This window comes from Tupaia chinensis, unplaced genomic scaffold (assembly GCF_000334495.1).
Source record: "Tupaia chinensis unplaced genomic scaffold, TupChi_1.0 Scaffold000494_1, whole genome shotgun sequence".
NCBI lineage: Eukaryota > Metazoa > Chordata > Mammalia > Scandentia > Tupaiidae > Tupaia > Tupaia belangeri.
Genome location: NW_006160006.1, coordinates 371685 through 394019, shown reverse-complemented (window position 1 = coordinate 394019; position 22335 = coordinate 371685). Strand labels below are relative to the sequence as shown.

Sequence of the window (22335 nt, the reverse complement as noted above, 5' to 3'; positions counted from 1 at the left end):
GTGAAATTTTATTCCTTTATATGAGTGATTTTGGCCCAAAGAAGCTTTTTCCCGCTCTGCCTGCATAAGCCACGCTTGCCCGAGTCTGCTTGGATTCCAGCTGTAGAGGTTTGGACCTGCTGCAGAATCCTTCATATTACTGGATAAGGGTCCAAGTGTGTGAAACCCTTTGGCTTTAGGTTTATATTTTTCTAGTTCTTCTTGTTTGGATTCTTTTTTTTATCCAGCGACATTATTTTAATAGTCCATTTGCAGGGAGATTAATTATACCCTTGGCATATCTGCTTTCCCATTTGAAAATTTCCTTTCTGTGACAGGATTGGAAAATAATAGAAAACAGTTCATAGAGCTGCCTTAGTTACCTAGACAACAAAATGAAGACATAACTGGCTACTTGGCTTCTTTCCCCTCTTTTTCTAAACTACCTTCCAAATACAGTAACTTTCATCCCCAAAACTGTGCATCTGGTTGAAGTTATTACTTTCAGATTACTAGTTGACAATTACTATATTCGTTTTGCTATTGTTTGCTTTCAAAGATATTCTGTTACCTTGTCAGATTATATTAGATGGATTAGGTGACATCCTTTTTAAATTTTTTTTAAGTTTATTTATTTCTTCTAAGAGAAAGAGAGAGACTGAGAGATAGGCATCCCCACAAGGATTCCCGTGCCATGATCCACCACATAGTCCCAGTGCAAAGCGTGGGCGTGTACCACCCAGCATGCTCACAGAAGCCCTGGGATGCGAACCCAGAACCTTTCCCTTGTGAGCCCAGTTCATGCACTATCACCTGACCCTACTGTATTAGTTTTTTAGCCAGAGTATTAGGTACTCTGATTATAGTCTAAGAACAAAGCAGTATTCGTTTCCTCTTCAAGTTTTCTTTTCAATTATTGGGTCATTGGAAAAGTCATGACATATTTTTCTGTATGTTTCTAGGCAGAAATGCATCATGGCTTTTCAGATGACCTAGTATTTTAAAACATTCCACAGGGGGTCCAGAAGGATTAAGGTCATTAAGGTGCTGGAATCCTACATGGTCAACTGCAGTCGAGTTCCAGACCCTGTGGCTTGAAAATCACATTGAGTGCATGTGTGTGCACACATGCCCAAAATCCCAGGAGGATAATGGAGGAGAAAGGATTGTGGCATGGCTATCCCCTCTCCCCCTGGAACTGACTTTTCATTTTCCCTCTCACTGTCTCTCTCCAGGGAGCTTATGTGCCCTATGGCAAAATCACCAAACAAAAACAAACAATCCCACGGGTAGACCTAGCCTCTGTGGCTCAGGCTACAGTATGCTTCCCTCCTGCAGTGCTGTAGACACATGACTAACTGGCGGTTCAAATCCTGAAACGGTCTATGGGCATGTGCACTTCAGATGCTGACTAACTGGAGGGCAGGGGGAAGGTGACTTTCATGTGACCAGACGCCACCGAGAGTGCCTGCCTTTGTCTCTCTGTTGTTCATTCTCATGAATAAAGCAATAAGCAAAAAATTGGCCCAGCCAGGTGGTACAGCCCATAGCATCCTCAACTGCAGTGCTGGAGGCCACATGGCTACCATGGGTTTGGATCCCTAGGTCAGACTGAAAACATGGTGGGTGCACCTGTGGCCGCCCAAGATCCTGAAGAGCAAGAGGTCTGGGGATGGGAATCAGGGTGAGATGAGACCTCTGAGGACATTTTCTTGCCTTTTTCCTTTCTTTCTTCCTCTTTCTTCTTTCTCACTCACTCACTCACTCACTCACTCACTCACTCACTCACTGTTCCATGTGTGCACATGCAATACATCGTGAATAAAGAAATAAGCATGAATAAGTTTTAAGGTAAAAATGATTGAATTTTATTTTTTTTTTTGGGGGGGGAGTGGTTTTCGCTATAGGGCGCGTGCGCTTGCCAGACAGACAGAGACATAGAGACAGAAAGCAAGAAATCACCCCCCAGGGGGGATGGTCACGCCGCAATCCCTTCTCCTCCATTCTCCTCTCGGGATCTTGGGCACGCATGCACATGCGCCCGGCATGAGATTTAAGCCACCGGGTCTGAGATGCAAACCGCGGTCGACTACGTGGGAGTCCAGCGACATAGCCATTACGCTAACTGCTGGTTCCTGAATTTCAATTTTTGAACCATGCAGTTTTTGTCTCAGGAGGACAACTTTGGAACTAAGGTTTTGAACTAGCATTCTCAAATGTGTTAAGTCACACACACACACACACACACACACATATACAAAGCAAAAGTTTTATTGGTGTGAGTCATTACAAAAGTCTGTGACTTCTGTCTGGGTTGTGCAGTGTTTCCATAAGAGGGGGACTTCAGTGGGACCAGCAGTTAGCATAATGGCTATGTTGCTGGACTCCCATATAGTCGACTGCAGTTCCAGTCCCAGACCCGGTGGCTTAAACTCACGCTGGGCGCATGTGCGTACATGCCCAAGATCCCAAGAGGAGAATGGAGGAGAAGGGATTGCGGCGTGGCCATTCCCCCTGGAGGGTGATTTCTCGCTTTCTGTCTCTCTGTCTCTCTCTGTCTGTCTGGTGAGGGCATGTGCCCTATGGCAAAAACCTCTCAAAAAAAAAAAAAAGGTGGACTTCAGCATCAGGTAATGCAGTAACACCCAGACATGGCACTCGTGTTGGAGGAATGATGTCAGACGTGTCATACGCCTGGATGTCACAGCATTCTGCAGCCAGTGGACTAAGAAGGATTGCATTTGCTTATTTCACGTTCTCTTTAATTCACCTAGTACCTCCTGTTTTCTTTCTGAACTTAACATGAACACGTCTCTATGTGAACACTTCCCTACATACACTCCCGAGTCCATTTTGTTGCTTGTATTTTAAAGTCCTGTAAAGCCTAGACAATAGATATCGATTAGTAATTGTAAGATCAAACATCATAAATCAAACTTTTCGTTTTTGATCCTAGTAATCATGATTTTTAGAAATTTGAAAGCTTTCAAAGAACTGAATAATATCTTCAAAGTTTATGAAAAAAATCTTATTGTTTTATTGGGTCATCAGAAAAGTTGATGCATTTTTTTGCATAGAAAAATAGAAAAATACATTATGACTTTTCTGATGATCTAATAGTTTAGAAGAGCATTGTTTTGCACCAGAGATAATGGGGGTGTGATTTGTTCAACCCCTTGGTAAACTGATTTGCAGAACATTCAAGAGCTCTAAGATTATTCATAGCCCAGACCCAGTAATTTCATTTCTTGTAAGTGTTACTCTTAAACATATGAAGATATTCATATGAAAAAAACAGAAAGAAAGCCTTCCTCATGACCTGATTTGAAACATATAGGTAAAAACATGGACTTGTCCATAGCTACAGAAGAGTAAGGATTATTTTCAGGGCAATGTAAACTGAGATTTTAAAAGTTTCTTTATTCTGAAAAAGAGAGAGAGAGAAAGCAAGAAGGACACCCCCACCCCCAACACACACACACACACACACACACACACACACACACACACATGCCCTCTGTGTGGATCTTAACATTAAGGACCAGTGTTATAGTCTACTCAGCAAGAAGTAAGAAGACATCCAGAAATAGCCATATTTATTGGGGGTTTTATTGATTAAACTGGTGGCATACAGGGGGGACTCATGTCTCTCAAAACCCTGCAGCCCCCAGTGAAGGAAGGGAACTTATATAGGCAAAAATTCACATTCTTTTCCTGGATGATGTGAGACATGATGATTCACAAAGACAAGGTGTGGTGGGCTTGAAAGTGTAGGGAGTAAGGTTTTACATTGTAAAAGCAAAAGCGCGTTACAGAAGCAGACCGAGCAGGTTAATCATTCCTAAGAGTATGTTCCATCCTTGCCTGAACACAATGGAACACAATGGAACCCAATGGTCAAACACAATGGTCTCCATGGCTCCAGGTGTGGGCTGGTGACTGGTGATTTTATCTGAGAGCAACCAGGAGGAATGGGGTTTTGCTCCAACTCACTGATTTAGCAGATATATTAATCATTCTAGCTACCTTAGTAAAAGAAAGCCACTTTCCAGTCATAGGAAGGAGTATACGAGTTCATAATGGAGGCGCTCCTCCAAGATGGAGTTGCGCATGCTTCACCAGGATAGGGATTTATCTACAAGATAGAAATATAGAATGAGATGTGAAAACATAATTTCAGTATGGAGGATCTAAATGTTGTTCATAGCAGGGATGTTCTAGAGCAGTGATTCTCAACCAGGAGTGATTTTTATCCCGAGAGACCTTCGGCCATATCCAGGCACTCTGACTTGCTTGGGGTGGAGAGTGGGTGTGCTACTGACATCTAGTGGGGAAATCAGGGAGGCGGATCAACCCTGCTGGAGATGGCGCTGCTACCCACACCAAGAACTGCCCAGCCCAATGGTCACCGCTGCTGAGGAGGGGACACCAACTCTAAAGAAAGTTTCAGGTATGATTATATTACCCCAGTTATTAACTTACAAGGGTAAGGAGACTGAAAGAAATAGGTAAACACTGACTATGCTGTTGCTGTGCTCATGGGATGAACTCACACATGTACTATATTTGAACTGCAAAAGAAGGTAGGAGAGTCTGGTGTAAGGATAATCATGTACTGGGGACACGTTCTGTTCTCCAAGTGGCTCCACATACTTTCACACCCACCACTAAGTTATTCCGTAAATATAACAAGAAATTGGGAAAACTATGAAATAGTATAAATGAGTTCACATCCATTCTCAAATAGATCTACATGAAAATATATGATCATAAGAGGCATTTCTCCCTCAGCTTTGTCATCATTGAGAAATAAATGCCGTTTATATTTATGTGTACAACATGATGTTTCGATCCATGTATACATTATGAAATGACTAAATCAAGCTAATGGATCTGTTACCTCACCTACTTACCATTTTTGGTGTGATAAGAACATTCAAGATCTACCCTCTTAGTGATTATCAAGCATAAATTACATTATTATTAATGATAGTCACCATGCTGGACAATTGACCTCCAGAACATTTTATCCTGTCTGACTGAAACTTTGTACCCATCAGTTTCTCCCTGTACCCACCATGAGGTGTTGTTAATACCTGATACAGTCAGGCTTTCCTCATCTGTGAATTCAGCCAACCACAGATTGAAAGTATATGGCTATGATTAAAACAACACCAAAGAACAAGTGCTGGTGAGGTTGCAGAGAAAAAGGAACTTTTGTACAGTCTTGGTGGGAATGCAAACTAATACAATCACTGTTGAAAACAATATGAGAGTCCTCCCAGCTTTTTATTTACTTACTTATTTTAAGATTTATTTATTTATTTTACTTTTACAATTAAAGTATGAATTTATTTTGGTACAAAAAGTTTTTGAAATTCATGCATAGTTTTCCCATTACACATATTTCCATAAACTTTTTTTCTGAAATATTTTTTCTTAATTAATTTACATTCATTCCCTGAGCATCATCACAGCATACAAAATGTGATTTCCCGTCCAGAATATACTGCATAGTGACTTAATCATGCACGTTATTGTCAATCATTTTCCATTTCTAGTTTCATATATATATTTTTTTTACCCTATGTCTGACCCTCTGCCCTTTCCCACCCTCTTGTCATACTATCTCTGCTGTCTACAGTTGTCTTCAATTCCTTTTCCCCCCACATTTTGTTGATCACACAATTTCATAAGTAATCTAACTACTTTGAATAGCAAGTTTGGCTGATAATTCCAAGAAAAGCAGTTTTGAACTGGTAAGGAAATTTCCTTGAAACTTAAAGTCTAAAAACAGGTTAGTATTCTGTTCAAATAGTAGGTACATGAACCTATTGACAGCTGAAGACAGGACAAAAACCCTTAAAACTGGACAACAAAGCTTAGAAGAAAAGCAGCAATATTTTAGTCAAGTCACAGAATGCTTTTTCACCAGTTCAGTCTCATGTACTTAATCTATCTTTGTTTATCTGAGAATGTTCTTATCTTTTCTTCCCATGTGAAGGATAATCTTGTTGGGTACAGTATTCTCAGTTGAAATTGCTTTTCCCTTAACACTTTGAATATATTTTCCCATTCTTTCCTCACTAGTATTGTTTACGATGAGAGGTCTGCCATTTGTCTGATGGGATATCCTTTGTAGGTAACTTGCCGTTTTTCTCTTGCCAATCTTAGTATCTTGTCTTTGTCTGTGGTTTTGGTCAGTTGGGCTGTAATGTGTCTTGGAGAAGATCTTCTTGGGTTGATTCTATTTGGGGTCCGTTGTATTTCCTGGAACTGGATCTTCGAGTGCCTCTCTAGGTTTGGTAAGTTTTCTTGCAGGATTTCATGGAATAGATTATCAATGTCTTCATGAGTCTCTTTGCCTTCTGGGATGCCAATTATCTGGATGTTTGGACATTTGGTGGTATCTAGTATGTCTCGTATATTATTCTCATTTTTGGAAGCAGTTTTCTCAGTCTTTGTGGTGGATTTTTCCAAGCCAGTGATTTTATCTTCTACACCTGAGATTCGATTTTCTGTATGATCTAGCCCACTTTTAATATGTTCAAGGGAGATTTTGACTTCCTGTATGATAGTCTTCATCTCCAACAGGTCCATTTGATTCTTTTTTATAGTGTGTATTTCCTCTTTTAGATCTTGCAAGAATTTCCTCACCTCCTGGAACTCGTCAGTTCCTTTCTCCTGCGTCTTCTGCGGTTCATTTTCTCTCTTCTCTTCCATCTCTGTTAGCTTCATCATTACGAATATTCTAAATTCTTTATCAGACATTTCCATGATTTCTTTTGAACTGTCTGTGGATGAAGAGGAGTTATTGGAGGGGAGGGATCCCACAGTGATTTCTAGTCATCTGATAGATGGTGTGTTTCTTCCAAATACTTGAAGTTCAACCTGAGCATTCAGGAGTGTGCAGAGGAGGTGATCTGGAATCTCTTTGCCATACCATTTTTATCCCTTGTGCAGCAGATTCAGTGGGTATTGAGAAATATGTTAACCCTAATAGTATTTGGATGTTTGGCTATGGTTCCCTTACATTCATCTAAAAACACAGTGAATGGAGATTGAGGAGCAGAGTGTTGAGATAAAAGAAAAAGAGAAGGAAATAGAGAGAGAAAAAAGAAAGAGAAAAAGAAAGCAAAAAAAGAGAGAGAGAAAGAAGGGGAAAAAAACTACCAAAAAAAATTAGTTTTCTTTTTTTTTTTTTAAAAAAGCAAAAACTAAAATACTGTGTGGCATGCTCAGGAGCAATGGTGGAGTCTTCTTCTGAAGGCCTGCCCCTTGCCTCTCCTGGAAAATGAAATTATTAGCAAGATAAAGGAGGAACTGAAAACCAAGAGAATACTTTCCCTTAATAAAATTTTAAAAAGGAAAAATTACAAAAAAAAAAAGAGAAGACAGAGAGAGAGAGAGACAGAGATAGAAACAGAGAGAAAGCTAGAGGGATTCCCTACCACTCGAGTTTGGGGGCTGGAGGCTGAATTATCAGTAGAAAATCTTCATTTCTCTTTTTTTGCCCTGAAATCACTAGTTCTCAGGAGCAAGGATGGAGTCTTCTGTTAAGATGAATTTTATTTGTTATTATTATTTAATTTGACCAGAGAGAGACAGACAGAGAGAAAGGGGAAGTGAGAAACAAGCCACCAGGTCTGGGACTACAATCATGGTTGGCCATGTGAGAGTCCTGCATCTTAACTACCGCGGCACCTGCAGGCCCCCTCCCCAGCTTTTAAAATAGAATTATCTGTGACCCAGTAATCCCACTCCTGGGTGTATACTCAAAAAACAACAAATCACTCTTTGGGAGAGACAGTTGCACATCTGTGTAAATTACAGCACTTCTACAATAGCTAAGACATGGAATCAACCCGACAACAAATGACTGGATTAAAACGTGTGGCACCTATACTCTAGGGAATACTGCCCAGTCGTAAACAACAGTAAGATCTTGTGATTTGATACAAAGTGGATGGTAATACGGTAGTATTTGGGACCAGCAGTTGGCATAATGACTATGTTGCTGGACTCCCATGTAGTTGACTGGGGTTTGAGTCCTGGACACGGTGGCTTAAACTCACGCCGGGCATGTGTATGTGTGTGCCCAAGATCCTGAGAGGAGAATGAAGGAGAAGGGATTGTGGCATGGCCATCCCCCTGGGGGTGGGGGGTGATTTCTTGCTTTCTGTTTCTCTGTTTCTCTCTGTCTTTCTGGTGAGTGCACGTGCCCTACAGAAAAACAAACAAACAAAAAAAACCTCTCAAAAACATATAATAATATTTGCTCAATTTTGCATTTAATTAGAAGAAGGATGTAGTTTAAAAAAATATGGAAGTTTGACTTGCAAGATCAGAGCCAACACCTACATTTCCACCCTCTTTCTCCCAGCTCCCACCTAATGCTTCAGTGAGACAGCAGCACCCTCACTTTCCTTGGTGGCCCTGAAATGGTCTGGGTGGAACTTGGGGTCCAGAAGGTGGTGGTTAGAATTCTGGTTAACTCATTGATTTGCTACAAGATGTTGAAGCAACTTTGGATTCATAAGCAAGTAATACATAGTAGATGCTAATCTCCGCCCCTGTCCCTTTAAAGAATTTAGAGATCCAAGAATGATGTGAAACATATATATATTTAAATTTTACTAAACTTTTTGCTATAGGGTGTGTGCACTCGCCAGAAAGACAAAGAGAGACAGAGAGACAGAAAGTGAGAAATCACATCCTAGGGGGGATGGCCACACTGCAATCCCTTCTCCATTCTCCTCTCGGGCTCTTGGGCATGCACACACATGTGCCTGGCGTGAGTTTAAGCCACCGGGTCTGGAACTTGAACCATGGTCAAACTACATGTGAGTCCAGTGATATAGCCATTATGCCAACTGCTGGTCCCTGAAACATATTTTTAAACATAGAAAGAGTCCTAGATTATTTGTGATGTTCTAAGACATTTTATCATGGATATTTTTAAAGAAGCTGAAAAATAGAGAGAGTGGTATAACAATTCCTCCTATTCTCATTATCAAAACATTTTTCCAGGGAACCAACAGTTAGTGTAATGGCTATGTCGCTGGACTCCCACATAGTTGACCGCGGTTCGCGTCCCGGACCCGGTGGCTTAAAACTCACACCAGGTGCGTGTGCGTGCGTGCGTGCCCAAGATCCCGAGAGGAGAATGGAGGAGAAGGGATTGCGGCGTGACCAACCCTCACTTTCCTTGGTGGCCCTGAAATGGTCTGGGTGGAACTTGGGGTCCAGAAGGTGGTGGTTAGAATTCTGGTTAACTCATTGATTTGCTACAAGATGTTGAAGCAACTTTGGATTCATAAGCAAGTAATACATAGTAGATGCTAATCTCCGCCCCTGTCCCTTTAAAGAATTTAGAGATCCAAGAATGATGTGAAACATATATATATTTAAATTTTACTAAACTTTTTGCTATAGGGTGTGTGCACTCGCCAGAAAGACAAAGAGAGACAGAGAGACAGAAAGTGAGAAATCACATCCTAGGGGGGATGGCCACACTGCAATCCCTTCTCCATTCTCCTCTCGGGCTCTTGGGCATGCACACACATGTGCCTGGCGTGAGTTTAAGCCACCGGGTCTGGAACTTGAACCATGGTCAAACTACATGTGAGTCCAGTGATATAGCCATTATGCCAACTGCTGGTCCCTGAAACATATTTTTAAACATAGAAAGAGTCCTAGATTATTTGTGATGTTCTAAGACATTTTATCATGGATATTTTTAAAGAAGCTGAAAAATAGAGAGAGTGGTATAACAATTCCTCCTATTCTCATTATCAAAACATTTTTCCAGGGAACCAACAGTTAGTGTAATGGCTATGTCGCTGGACTCCCACATAGTTGACCGCGGTTCGCGTCCCGGACCCGGTGGCTTAAAACTCACACCAGGTGCGTGTGCGTGCGTGCGTGCCCAAGATCCCGAGAGGAGAATGGAGGAGAAGGGATTGCGGCGTGACCATCCCCCCTGGGGGGTGATTTCTCGCTTTCTGTCTCTATTTCTCTCTCTGTCTGTCTGGCGAGCACACACACCCTATAGCGAAAATGTCTCAAAAAAAAAAACCAAACATTTTTCCAATCATTTTTTACTTACCAACCAGCCTTAATTTTTTTTTCTTTCATTTCCTGAAGCATTTTTAAGAAAAGCACAGATATCAGGTCATTAAACTCACGAATATTTCAGTATGCAAGTAAATCTTTTAAAATTATATCTACTAATCTTTTCTTAGTCCCACTCCCTCCTTATTAGATTAGGAAACTAAGAGGGTTAGTGATTTGCTGAAGGCCACGTAATTAAGTGGCAGAAGGAGAATGAGAACCTTAGTATTCCTAGTTCTTAATCTTGTATTTGTTCCCCATAACATGTCGCCTCTGAGGAGTATGTATTGAGTAACTGTCTTAGTTCATCCAGGTTGCTTTAACAGAATACCATCAACTGGGTGGCTTATAAACAACAATTTTTTCTTTTTTGGAAATTTTTTTGCTACAGGGTGTGTATACTTGCCAGAAAGACCGAGAGAGACAGAGAGACGGAAAGCGAGAACTCACCCCCCAGGGGGGATGGCCATGCCACAATCTCTTCTCCTCTATTCTCCTCTTGGGATCTTGGGCACGCACACACACGTGCCAGCGTGAGTTTAAACCACCAGATCAGGGACTCGAACTGCGGTCAGTACATGGGAGTCCAGTGATGTAGCCATTACGCTTACTGTTGGTCCCTAAACAACAAATTTTAATAAAAGATTCCCACCAAAGAAAAGCCTAGGACTGGATGACTTCACTGCTGAATTCTACAAAATCTTTAAAGAAGAACTAATAGCAGTTCTCCTCAAACTATTTCAAAAAACTAAAGAGGGAATCCTCCCAAACTCCTCCTTTAAAGCCAGCACTATTCTGATACCATCATCAAACAAACATACAACCACAAAGGAAAAATATAGACTAAAATCCCTGATGAACAGAGACACGAAAGTTCTCCATGAAACACCAGCCAACCAATTCCAATATCACATTATTAAGACTGCACACCGCCATCCAGTGGGATTTATCTCAGGGAGTACGGCGGTTGGTTGTGCCTGCTGACTGTCTCCCTGGAACCTGGTTGCAGAAATCAATTCCTCCAGCCATTGCACTGACCACCAGTCGAAGCGGCTGGACTTACTTTGCTGGTAACAATATCATCATATTAAGGGATGCAACAAAATTTGATAGCCCTTTATGATAAAAACCTACAACAAATTAGGTATCGAAGGCACTTACCTCAACACGGTTAAGGCCATTTATAGGGGTTGAAAGCTTTTTCTCTAAGAACAAATAGGACCAGGAAATCCACTTTCTCTGGTCTAATTCACCACAGTACTTAAGTCCTAGACAGACTAATTAGTCAAGACAAAGAAAAGAATGGCATCTAAATGAAAAAGGAGGAAGTCATATTGTCCCTGTTTACAGATGACGTGATCTCATAAAAAGTCTACACCAAAAAACTCTTAGACTTGATAAACGAGTTCAGTAAAGTTGCAGGATATGAAATCAACACACGAAAATCCATAGTGTTTTTATACACTGATAATGAAGTGGCTGAAAAGGAAATGTAAAAAGAAATCTTACTATAGCTACAAAGAACATAAAACACCTAGGAATAAATTTAATCAAGGGGGGGTGTAAGATCTCTAGAATAAAAACTATAAAACACTTAATTTGGTCTCCAGAGATTTTTCTTGCTTTTTACTGAAGAAAAGATACAGAATGGGTTCTTTACATGCAGAAGGCTATATTTTAGATTTAAACAAATTAATTAAAATACTTTTACAGAGGTATAATGAACATACAAAAAAGCCACATATTTAGAGTATACAATGTGTTATTTCTTTTTTCAGAGAGAGACAGAAAGAGATGACATCCCCAACAGAGTCTTGGGTTTTGCACCCTGACCTGGTGGGTAGAGAGAAAGAGAGAGGGAGAGAGAGGGGAAGAGAGGAAGCATCTCCAGAGTGGCATGGTCGTGCCACAATCTCTTCCCTATTTCTTCCTTCTTTTGGGATTTCTGGGCACGCATGCACATGTGCCTGGTGTGTCCCAGGCTTGAACTACATGGTTTGCCATGTGGGATCTGGCTGCCTTAACCACCATGCCATAGATCGACCCTAAACTTGTACTTTAATTCCATTTTTCTGCACACTTTTTAAGTCCCTGGCATTTCCGCTTTATTTTAGCGATATGTTCATCTCCTCTTGTAGTCTGCTTGTAGATCGTTGCTCTCAGAAGCTGCGTGGCTGGCTTTTCCACTTACCTGGCTCTACGTGATCCCTTTGAAGAAAGAGAATCTAAAGGCTGAGATGAGGGACCCTATTTTTAGGTTTAGACTTAGCAAAAACCCCCATCTGAAGCAGCACAGCTGCCATTAATCTCCAGTTATTTGTAACTAGAAACGCAGAGCTGCATGCATCACGCCGTCTGGTCTGCGAGGACATGCCCATGGGGAACCCTGGTTAGAAAACGTTTTTCTGTGTGAGTGTAACAGCTTTTAAGTTGCCTCAAGATACGGCGCTGTTTCCCACATTTTCTCAGAATGGGTTGGCTGGTGGCAGGACTGGGTGGAGGGACCTTGGCCATGCTGACTCTTGCTTGGGCTTTGGCGAGGCCTTGTCGACTTGCCGTTCCTGCAGAAAGAGGCAGCAGTGTGAATCGTCCCATGAATTAGTGGGTTGAAGCCCCATTCTCTTATGGTGACTCTTGCCAAGTGGTATTATTAAATTATTTTGTTATTTTATAGGTAGCCACCTTATCACTGTAAAAACATGACAGTCCACAGAGCAAGAAGGGTTTAATATCCTCCCCCTTTCCCTGGGTATTATTTTTTAGAGAAGAAGTTGTACAAAAGTCTTCAAAAAGCCCTTTATCAGTGAGAGAGCGATCTCTCTTTCTCTGCACAATCAAGATGAAAGCTGTCTGAGGGGAAGCGCTGTTTCTAGCTCCTGGGACTGGGAGTCTTCCAGGATGCTGGTAAGACATACAAAATGGGAAGAAGTATCTGTTCTGTGAGAAGAAACAGAAACAAAAGCACTTTCTAGTTGTGTGAGTACTGTGAGGGTGAATCTGGTTATTGGCTTAATAAATGGAGGTTATGCAAATGGCATTGATTGTCACCTCCATTAGACTAAAAACGGGATCTGCCTAAAGAGGAAAGCAAATGGACCTGAGGAAGCAGGTCCAGAAATTGAAACTGTGGGGGCCGGCAGGTGGCATGGTGGTTGGGGGCATTGGACTCCCACCATGGCCAACTGTTGTTCAAGTCCTGGACTTGGCAGCTTGCTTTCTCACTTTCTCTCTCTCTCACTCTGTCCTTCTCTGGTCAAAAAGTAAAACAAATAAATAAAGTTATATAAAATAATTCTTTAAAAAAACCCAAAAACTGTGTTAACCTTCCATGGTAATACTTGGTAATCCTTCATGGGATGCTGAAGAGGTCTGTTCAGAGCAAGGGTGGGCTGGGCTGGGAGTGCTGGGGCCCAGCTGGGGTGGTGGGTCTTCTTAGTCCCAGAGGCACACCCTGCAGAGGTCAGTGGTTCCAGCTTTCCCACCACAAACAACCCGGTTGGCTGTTTTGACCCTGTAAATACAACGTTTTGAGAGACCTTATTAGCTTTCTAAACTGCATTATCTCAGGTGTAAGGTTGGGAGCCCCTGGGTGTGTCTACAGGGAAAGGAGGCTGACTGGGGTGTGAGTCCTGCTTCGGGGTTACTGGCTCTAGGACCAGGGTAAAGCTAAGGAACCTCTTTAAACCTCAGTTCCATTTCTCCTCCCCTCCCTCCTCCTCTCCTTCCCCCGTGCCCCTCCCCCCCTCCCACCGCCTCCTTCCTTCTCCAGGAAAAGGGAGAGGATATGAAACTCTTCTTCTTCCCCTCTTCTTCCTCTTCCCTCACCTGCCTCCTTTCCTCTCTCTTCCCTCTTCCGTCCCCTCCCTCCCCTCCCCTCCTCTTCTATCCTCTCTTTTTCTTCCTTCTCTCTTTCTTTTCAAAAAGAAGGAGCACTTCCTCAATCTGTGTGTCATCCTCTCTCAGGGGCCATGCTGACTGTATCATTCCAGGTTTAGTATTGGGTCACCAAGAAAGTCATGACCCATTTTTGCATAGAAAGACCTAGAAAAATACATCATGACTTTCCCGATGACCTACCATATGTCCTGCCAAAGTGAACACAAGCCTCAGTTTCTTTGTGGGCTTGTGATAAGTATAAGAAGAAGACTTCGAAAATGAGTGGAAAGGTGCAGTTCATATATGAATTTATTTTAGTGCAAAAATATTGAATCTATGCACACGTTCTTCATAATACGCATTTTCCATGAGTGTTGGAAGACCCCTCATGTGTATGGCTTAGAGCTGTGCCTGGGACGTGGTAGAAGTGAAACCCGAGCTGTAATGCTGACGGCGATGACATGGATGCTGTCATCATCCTCATCACCATCATCGTCGCCATCATTATCGGAACAGACCAGACAGGGCTGGCCCGTCTGAGAGTTGACATCATTCCCACGCGCCATGCCCGAGGGGCTATAGCACACTCGGGTCCCAGTGAGGCTGCTGCTTTGGGAGTGGGAACAGGAGTCTGGCTTTAAGATGCTCTGTTCGGGTACAGAGCTCTTCACCCATTTTGCTTGGGCTGTCGAGGACGGAGAGCAGGCTTTAGTTAGGAAGTCATATTGAAGGAGGGAGCTACTGAAACTGGATGAAAAGAAACCAAATAAAGAGGAGAGAAGGGATCAGGGTTCAGGTCAGGGAATCTGGGCTTCAAATTGTTCCCAGAGGAGAAATCATATCCTTGTAAAACCAAGCCTGGGCCAGCAGGTAGCGGGCTAATAAAGGCTCTGGATCCCACATGGCCTACTCCATGGTTAGAGCCTGGACCTGGTGGTTTGACAAACACTCCAGAGTGTGTGTGTCCATGCCCCAAATCCTGTGAGCAGAATGGAGAAGGGATTGCAGCATGGCCAGCCCCTGCCCACCCCTGGGGTGATTTGTCACTTTGTTTCTATCTGTCTCTCTGGTGAGTGCAAAGGGTCTATAGCAAAGTCTAAAAAGCAAAACAAACAAAAAACAAGCCCAGTCATTAAAACTGCCTATAAAGAGCTGTGTTGTGTCCAGGGGGAAGGTGCCGCTGCCAGCAGGCAGACGCTCAGGCGGATCCAGACGTGGGAGCCCGCCTGCCCACAGTCAGATGGTAACAGACAGAGCCTTTGTGTAGGACAAACGCAGGACTTGAACTGGCCAAGCCTGTGGGTTAGAGGGCTTGACCTCTTAGAGGCCTTCACCTGCTAGAGTGGGGAAGGAAGGGATCTACAGAAATGAGTTTTTCCACTTGTGTTACCATTATTTTTCTATTTCCCCCCTGCTTCACCCAGACTTTTACCAAAGATTTGCCATTATCACAGGCATATAAGAAATTTCTCATCATGCTGACGTGGTGGTGATGCTGAAAGCAATCAGGGTAAGAGTGCACTGCTTCTGGCTGCTTCATCGGGCTGCTGCTGGCTTCCAGGTCACTGGTGTGCCGGACACTCAGTGCACAGTGGCGAGGGAGCCACTCACACCCCACAGGTCCTGTGAGGCCATCAGCAGTGAATCAGCTTAGGCCATCAGGACCTGTCAGTGCAGCCACACAGATTTCATCGTGATTCTAGCGGAAGTCAGTTACCTTTAAAATATATAGTCAGCCTGCCCCATGGTGGGGAACTTACCTTTCTGCTGGGTCTTTTAAATGCTGATAATGACTCTTATACAGCTAAGGGAACTTCTTGCCAAATGATCGGCTGCTGCGGAATCGGACTCGTGTAGCCATCACCCGTCTCCTGGAACTCTCTGGCTCTAAGACCTCACTTACTGGTTCTCATCTTTCCCCTCATTCCTCCCACTGTCCTTAATGGAATTCCTTTTTTCTTACCCCGACAGTTCTAATGTTGCCCTGGATTGTTTATTCAGGCACCTTCTTTCCCTGTGTGTACTCTCTCTACTAATCTTCTCATTCTCATGATTTGAATGACTACATTTTCTTGCGCATGGAGGGCTCCTCATTCTCTCTACATCTCTGGCCTAGCCTATCTGGATTTATAGATCTCTATTCTCATTGGTAACTAGACCTTTCCTTTGGGGGAGTCCAGAGGAAAGTGTGAATGTGTCCCCCCAAATTCACGTGTTGAGTTACTGTAAAGTTACTAAGAGAATTGAAGACCTGATTCACTTATGGTGTGTAATAATGGAGCCTTTGGGAAGAGATAGGATTAACATCATGGGGTGGGTGTCTCCAGATTGAGTTCTGGTGGGTTTATAAGGAGAGGGATGGAGACCAGAATGGAGCATCCCATGGATAGCCTTTCTGCTCTGCTCTTGTCCCCGTGATGTGATGGAGGTTTTGCAAGATGCTCATCAACAGCCTCTGGGCCCTGGACCTCCACACTGCGAGCTGAATAAAGCCGTATTTTTATAAACCACCCAGTTAAAGTTATTTTCTTTTATCAGCAACAAAATGGACTAGCACACCCACATATGCCATAAGGGCTCAGCTATTTTTTACATTGATTTTCCTGGTGGCTTAAAATAATCATAATTTATCTCCCTGTCCCCACCCAGAGCTCAGGGCTCATGGACCTTCCTTTTAGAGCCTCACCAAGGTAGACTCTGAACAAAACGAGAACTTGTTCACAAGAAGTAAAGGCTGTGGATTAGCTGACTACCCGTGTCTGCTCTCATCCACGCCCCACTAAAATTCATATAATCAATTCTTTGTCTGGCATGCAAAGTCCTCCACAATCTAGACTTGGGCTACTGTTAAATTATTACCTTCTTCTTAAATGTACCTTATGCTCTGATTATTTCGGGTCCCCTTTTTCAGTGCATGCCCAGAACATTCCCATCTCCTCGTCACTGGTCATGGATCACTTCTCGGGTGCCACCGTCCTATTTTTCTCGGTCCATTAAAATCCTACTTTTTCAAAATCTCTCTCAAAAAGCCACTTCTAACTTGAAGCCATATATAGACAACTTGGATCATTTCCTAGTTTTATTTATTTCTTCCACGAAGAGAGCAAGAGCAAGAAGAAGACAGGGCGAGGGAGAGAAAGATTGCACTCCCACAGGATCCTCATGCCGCGATCCACCCCCAGCCTTAGCCAGCCAAGATCGTGCATTCCCGGCGTGTGTAGGGAGGTCTCTGAACGTGAACTCAGAGCCCGCCACCCATGCCCACGTGAGCCAGCCTCCTAGAGGCTGTGCCCCCCTCCGGCCCCCTCTTTCCTTTTTCTCCTTTGAGATCCTGGGATACCATGCTCAGTCTTTCCTGCTGGATTTTCAGTTCCTTGGAAGAGGCCATGCTGAGTCATTTTGGTAATTCCCACTGTGTCAGGCACGCAGTAACTGCCCGACTTCTCTTATTGGATAGATAATGATTTGACGCAAACCTTTTGTGGAGTGTTCACAAAAAAGCCAGATATGCCTCCTACAGCAGGGGAAGCGGTTCTGCACCATCTGGTTTGAGAAAAGCTCCTCCCAGCAGCACACTGAGTGGCCGTACAAGACGCAGGGCCCATTTTTTTTCACGACGCAGGTCCCACGTGCAAGCAGGAAAGGACACACCCTTTTTTCTGAAATTGGTAAAGCTCTTTTTGCACATCGCCATCCTTGCCTTTCTGAATCTTTTTCATCTTCTGGTAGGCATCCCACTTTTTTGGGGGGCATCTTTTAGTTTGGGGTCTATTAGTTCTGACTATACTTGCTTTTCCTTCCCTAGGTCATGTCTCCCGTTCGATGTTAATGTTTTATATGCCAGCTCTTCTGTTCTAATATCCTAAGTACATTCTCATGCATCTGATTTCCATGGTTGGTAATAAAGGCTCCCACAGTAATGGGTGTTGTTGCAGTGCATTCTCTTATGAAGGGAAAGTTTACTGTGGTGCATATTTATTTATAGCAATGAAAGGGCACAGAGTGGGGAAGGATTTTGCAGATATTGACTTAAATAATAACTGATCTATTTTTTAAAAATGCTAATCGACCTGGGAAAGAAACAACAACAATCATTTAAAATAGCCTGTTCATCAGAATTAAAAAATTAAAGCTGGAGTAGAAGGTAAAGGACTCCTTCTCTAAACTATATAGACTTGAATCATCAAAGGGGAAAGTATTTGAAAATCCATATTCTCATTCATAAATAGGCCTGGGGGAGATAGACAGCCCTGCATGTCAGGGAATTAATGCAACTACTGTAAAATTGAAAGGCACCGTTTTGAGCCAATCTGTGTTTAAATATCTGGCCTTTGTGTCAGGCCGATGCAGCCAGAGGTGGTTGAAATTCTGATGCTTCCCTTGTTTCGTTTTTGTCTGGTTCCCTCTGCAACCCTCCTGTTTTCTTCTATGGATACAGAAAGTGGGGATATAGAGTCGGATGGTAAAGAAAGCCCAAGAAGTGCTTGACATGCTAAATGGCGCTTTCATGAGATCCCGCTGCTATGTGGAAGGGGCCCTCTGCACAGAGAGCTGCCGGCCCTGCCTTGTGGAGAGGAGAGCTCAGCGCGTGAACGTGAGGAGCTCAAGTTCTCCTCCTGGTCCTCCTAGATGGGCCTGGAGAGACACAGCAGGAATAGTGGTGAGGGGACATTTGAAACTGGAGCAACGACTTTCTTTCTTTCTTTCTTTCGATGTGCATATTGAATGATGCTCTTGTGAAAAGAGCCGGACGAAGCTATTCAGTAAAATATTAATCGAGCCCCTACTATTTCTGGGTAACATACTTAAGGAATGAGGTCCTAAACATATGTGAGTTTTTATTGTAGAAGAACAAAGTTTGCCTTTTTAGTTCAACATTATTGAAGACCCCTTATAGGGTCTTCAAAAGCTAGGGACATTGTGTATTTTATATATATATATATATAAAACTATGCATGGATTTCAGAATTCTTTTTTTTGCACCAAAATAAAACTCATACTTTAATTTCATTTTTTCATGAGCTTTTTGAAATCTCCTTGCATTTTACTCATTTTAGATGAAAATATATTTCACATTTTCAAGGTCCCTTAAGTAGTCGACGTGGAATGTAATTAGATCCTATCTTGACTCCCCACCTACAGCAGTCCTGTCTTCATGCTTGAGTACAACAGCTCTCTCCCATCTAATGAGCTGTCTCTGACTACACAGCACGTTTGCTGTGATCTAAGAGATCAGATAACCCTGATGATTAGAACTGTATTTAAAGTACAAGTCAGCATGACTTGAGTGTGTCTCTTAGAAAGTGAAATAACTGAGGCTTAATGAGTGAGTTTCACAACTGCTCTTTCAGCTTCTGGATGGCTCTGGGTCAAGGCTCTCAAGACTCCTGGTGAAGTGAAAAGTCTGACTTAGAGCTGTGTGAAATATTTCTGCACTTAAAGTTGAACACCTGTGCATACAGTATATATTTGAAACACATTATTAAAGACATTGAATATAGTATTCATGTTTTTGCATTTTATAAATACAACCTTTTCCACTTTATGTGTTGTTTGCATAGGGCATGTGCACTTGCTGGACAGAAATAGAAAGAAAGAAAGAGAGGGAAACTGAGAAACCACTTCCCCGGGGGTTGGCTATGCCACAGGCCCTTCTCTTCCACTCTCCTCTCGGGATTTTGAGCATGCATGCACACTCACCCAGTATATTTTTAAACCTGCTGGGTCTGGGACTTGAATCCCGCAGCTGTATGTGGCTCCAGCTGCCTAACCTTCATGCCAGCTGCTGGCCCTAGAATATATGTTTACGTGGACTGCCTTTTTCCTTTAAGGGGATAAAATCACCCTAGCAGCATGACTTTCCTTATTTCCAGGACTTTATGTCTCCTAACTGTTGAAGTAACTGGACGAACCGGCTCTGAACCCAAATTCGGCTGCTCGCTGCTCAGAAACCAGTGCTGGAGCGACAAGTGTTGGTGGAAGGGAAAGGTGGTGATGCTCAGGTGGCCAGCGACCTGGAACGGTGGCAGACTAGTGTCCAGAGACCATGTCCCCCGGTGTGACAGGGAGGTTTGTAAAGGGGAAGCGGTGGGCGAGACTCGGTGCTGTCTTGCTCAGCACAGGAATCCATCTTTTCCTGCTGTTTGGTGTTCAGCTTGGCTATTTTGTTCCTTCAGACCTTGAGGTCCCGCTGCTCTGCTGTTTCGCTTTTGTTAGGCCCCGCTAAGGAACAGAGGCTGCAGAGGGACACTGGGCCATCTTTTCCCGCACGCACTGCTGCATTCCAGATGGCGGAGACTGAGTGCCCCGCCGCCACCGCGTGGCCCTAGTGGATCCCAGAAGGATAATGCAAAGCTACTTTCTTTCTGGTGAGCACATGCAGGAAATGTACCTTTCCTCACATTATGACACTACTTAATTTCCTCGTTTTATTTTATTGCCTTTTCAACTCCTTTATTTTTTCATGTATTAATTATTGTCGAGATGTATGAAGGGGCACCAAGTCCTTAGCTGGAATCGACTGGATGACTCTCGATGTAAGCTGATATAGGACATGATGGTGCCAGCATTTATCCATGTGCGGCTACATCAGGGTCCGAATGAAAAAGAGTTTGGAGATAGTAACTTCGGGTCCCTTCCTGTGTGTGTTAAGAGCCCCTAAAGGAAGTGTCCCAGTCCTGAGTGGTCTTCCTCTTGTTTCAATAACAAGAACAGAGAGTGATGGCGTGAAGGGTGTCTCCTTCCCTCCCCTGAGCCAGTCCACATAACCACAGCAGTGGTGGCTGTGCTGAGCCCAGGCAGCACCTCCTCCAGCCTCTGGCCACCCCGAATCATAACTCTGGGGACATCCTCGAACAGGGAGATGGGAGATAGTTCAGGAGAAGGAGGAAAAATGAGCTGTGACAAGTCACGGATCACTGTCTGGAGCGTGGGAGTGTGTTGGTGGCACTTGGAAGGCTCCGAAAGCCTTATCTGGCTAACTTGGTAAGCTCTAACCAGCTCACAACTCACCCCAGGCTCCTCATGGTGCCCACCGTGTACACAGCATGGGTGGTCCCACGAGGTTGCTGTGAGATAGTGTATGGGGAAGGTTGCTCAGTGCCTTGTACCTAAATAGGTATGCACATATGTATGTATGCGTGTGTGCATGTATGCACATGTGCACGTATGCATGCGGGCTGTGCTAACTTCATCACCTCCCCACCACGCAGCAGTCGCAGCCACAGAATAGACCTCCTATTTTTCATTCATTTGGTAAACACTACCTTCCCAAATCTCAGCTGAGAAAGGATGTTAGGTTACTAGGGTGAAAAACTTACTCTGGGTGTAGGGATGGGGACAGAGCCCCTGGCGAATTCTGTGGAAAGAAAGGCTTGCTTCTGGGATGTGTTCTGCAGGTCAATAGGTGCTTAAAGGAAAATCAGCTGCTTCAAGACTGTGCCCACAGAAAACTTGGCACCCTGGCACCTCCAGGATGGGGTCTTGTTGTTCCCAGGGCCAGTGCTAGATGTAGCGCTGAACCAGCAGTTGGAGGTCAACAGCCCTGCTCTGCCTCTCCGCCTGGGCCCTTTAGCTGCAAGGGAGGGAGGAGCCCTTCCAGCCTTACCCACTGCTCCTGGGCCTCCTTCCATGCTGGGCAGCCCCCCGTATGGCAGAGAAGTACCGGAGTACTGAAGGAAGAGAGGGGATCTGTGTGGAGGGTGTGTGCGTGGGGATGCGGGATATCCCTTAGGACTCGACGCCCCATGCCTGCTTCCCACAGTTCCCCTTCCTCTCCCTGGCCTCTCCGCGGCCCCCCAGTGGCCGTCAGGGGTCCCTGCAGAGCAGACATCTCTCACGGGTTCTGCCGGGTCTCATTAAAGGGCTTTCTGACCCTAGCTGTAAATGAAAGCACATCAGGAAAGGCGTCCCGGGTGGCCAGGGCAGCATAGACGGCGACTCCAGAATTCCTTCTCCAAAGTGCAACTAATGAAGTCGTGTGTGGAGAGGCGTGGAGCGCAGGAAGGGCAAAGGAAACGGGTGCGGGTGTGTGCGTGTGCGTGTGCGTGTGCTGGAGAGCTCTGTCCTGCAAGATGACAGAGGATCACGTACTTGTGACAGACCCTCTGTTCCAGAGCACGGGGCATGCCAGTGCCCTTGTCCCTTCCTTGCCCTTCTCCGGATCCCAGTAAAGCCGCCCCCACCCCTCGAAGCCACTTCCCTGCAGCGTACCCTTGGCCTCGGAGCGCGCCCCCCCCACCAAAGTGACAGGCTTCGGCAGGGGCGCCGGGATCCCACCCCGCGGAGGGGCGCACTGCAGAGGGGCCGTGGGCCAAGCGGGAGGGCGCGACCAGGCGCGCCCCCAACGCGGCTCGCGGCCCCCTCCGA

The 22335-nt window shown here is 44.2% G+C and overlaps 1 long non-coding RNA gene and 1 other non-coding gene across 2 annotated transcripts in view; one reads left to right on the top strand and one right to left on the bottom strand.

The window, feature by feature from the left end:
• The first annotated feature begins 3924 nt into the window (after positions 1 to 3924).
• The window catches only part of LOC102491487 (uncharacterized), a 48196-nt gene continuing 29785 nt past the window's right edge, over positions 3925 to 22335 (top strand). The window contains exon 1 of the long non-coding RNA XR_003550676.1: positions 3925 to 4429. This is a non-coding gene — a long non-coding RNA (uncharacterized LOC102491487). The remainder of the gene's footprint in view (positions 4430 to 22335) is intronic.
• Positions 14011 to 14114, bottom strand: LOC114009240 (U6 spliceosomal RNA). The gene has a single exon (XR_003550689.1). It is a non-coding gene; the product is annotated as a U6 spliceosomal RNA (small nuclear RNA).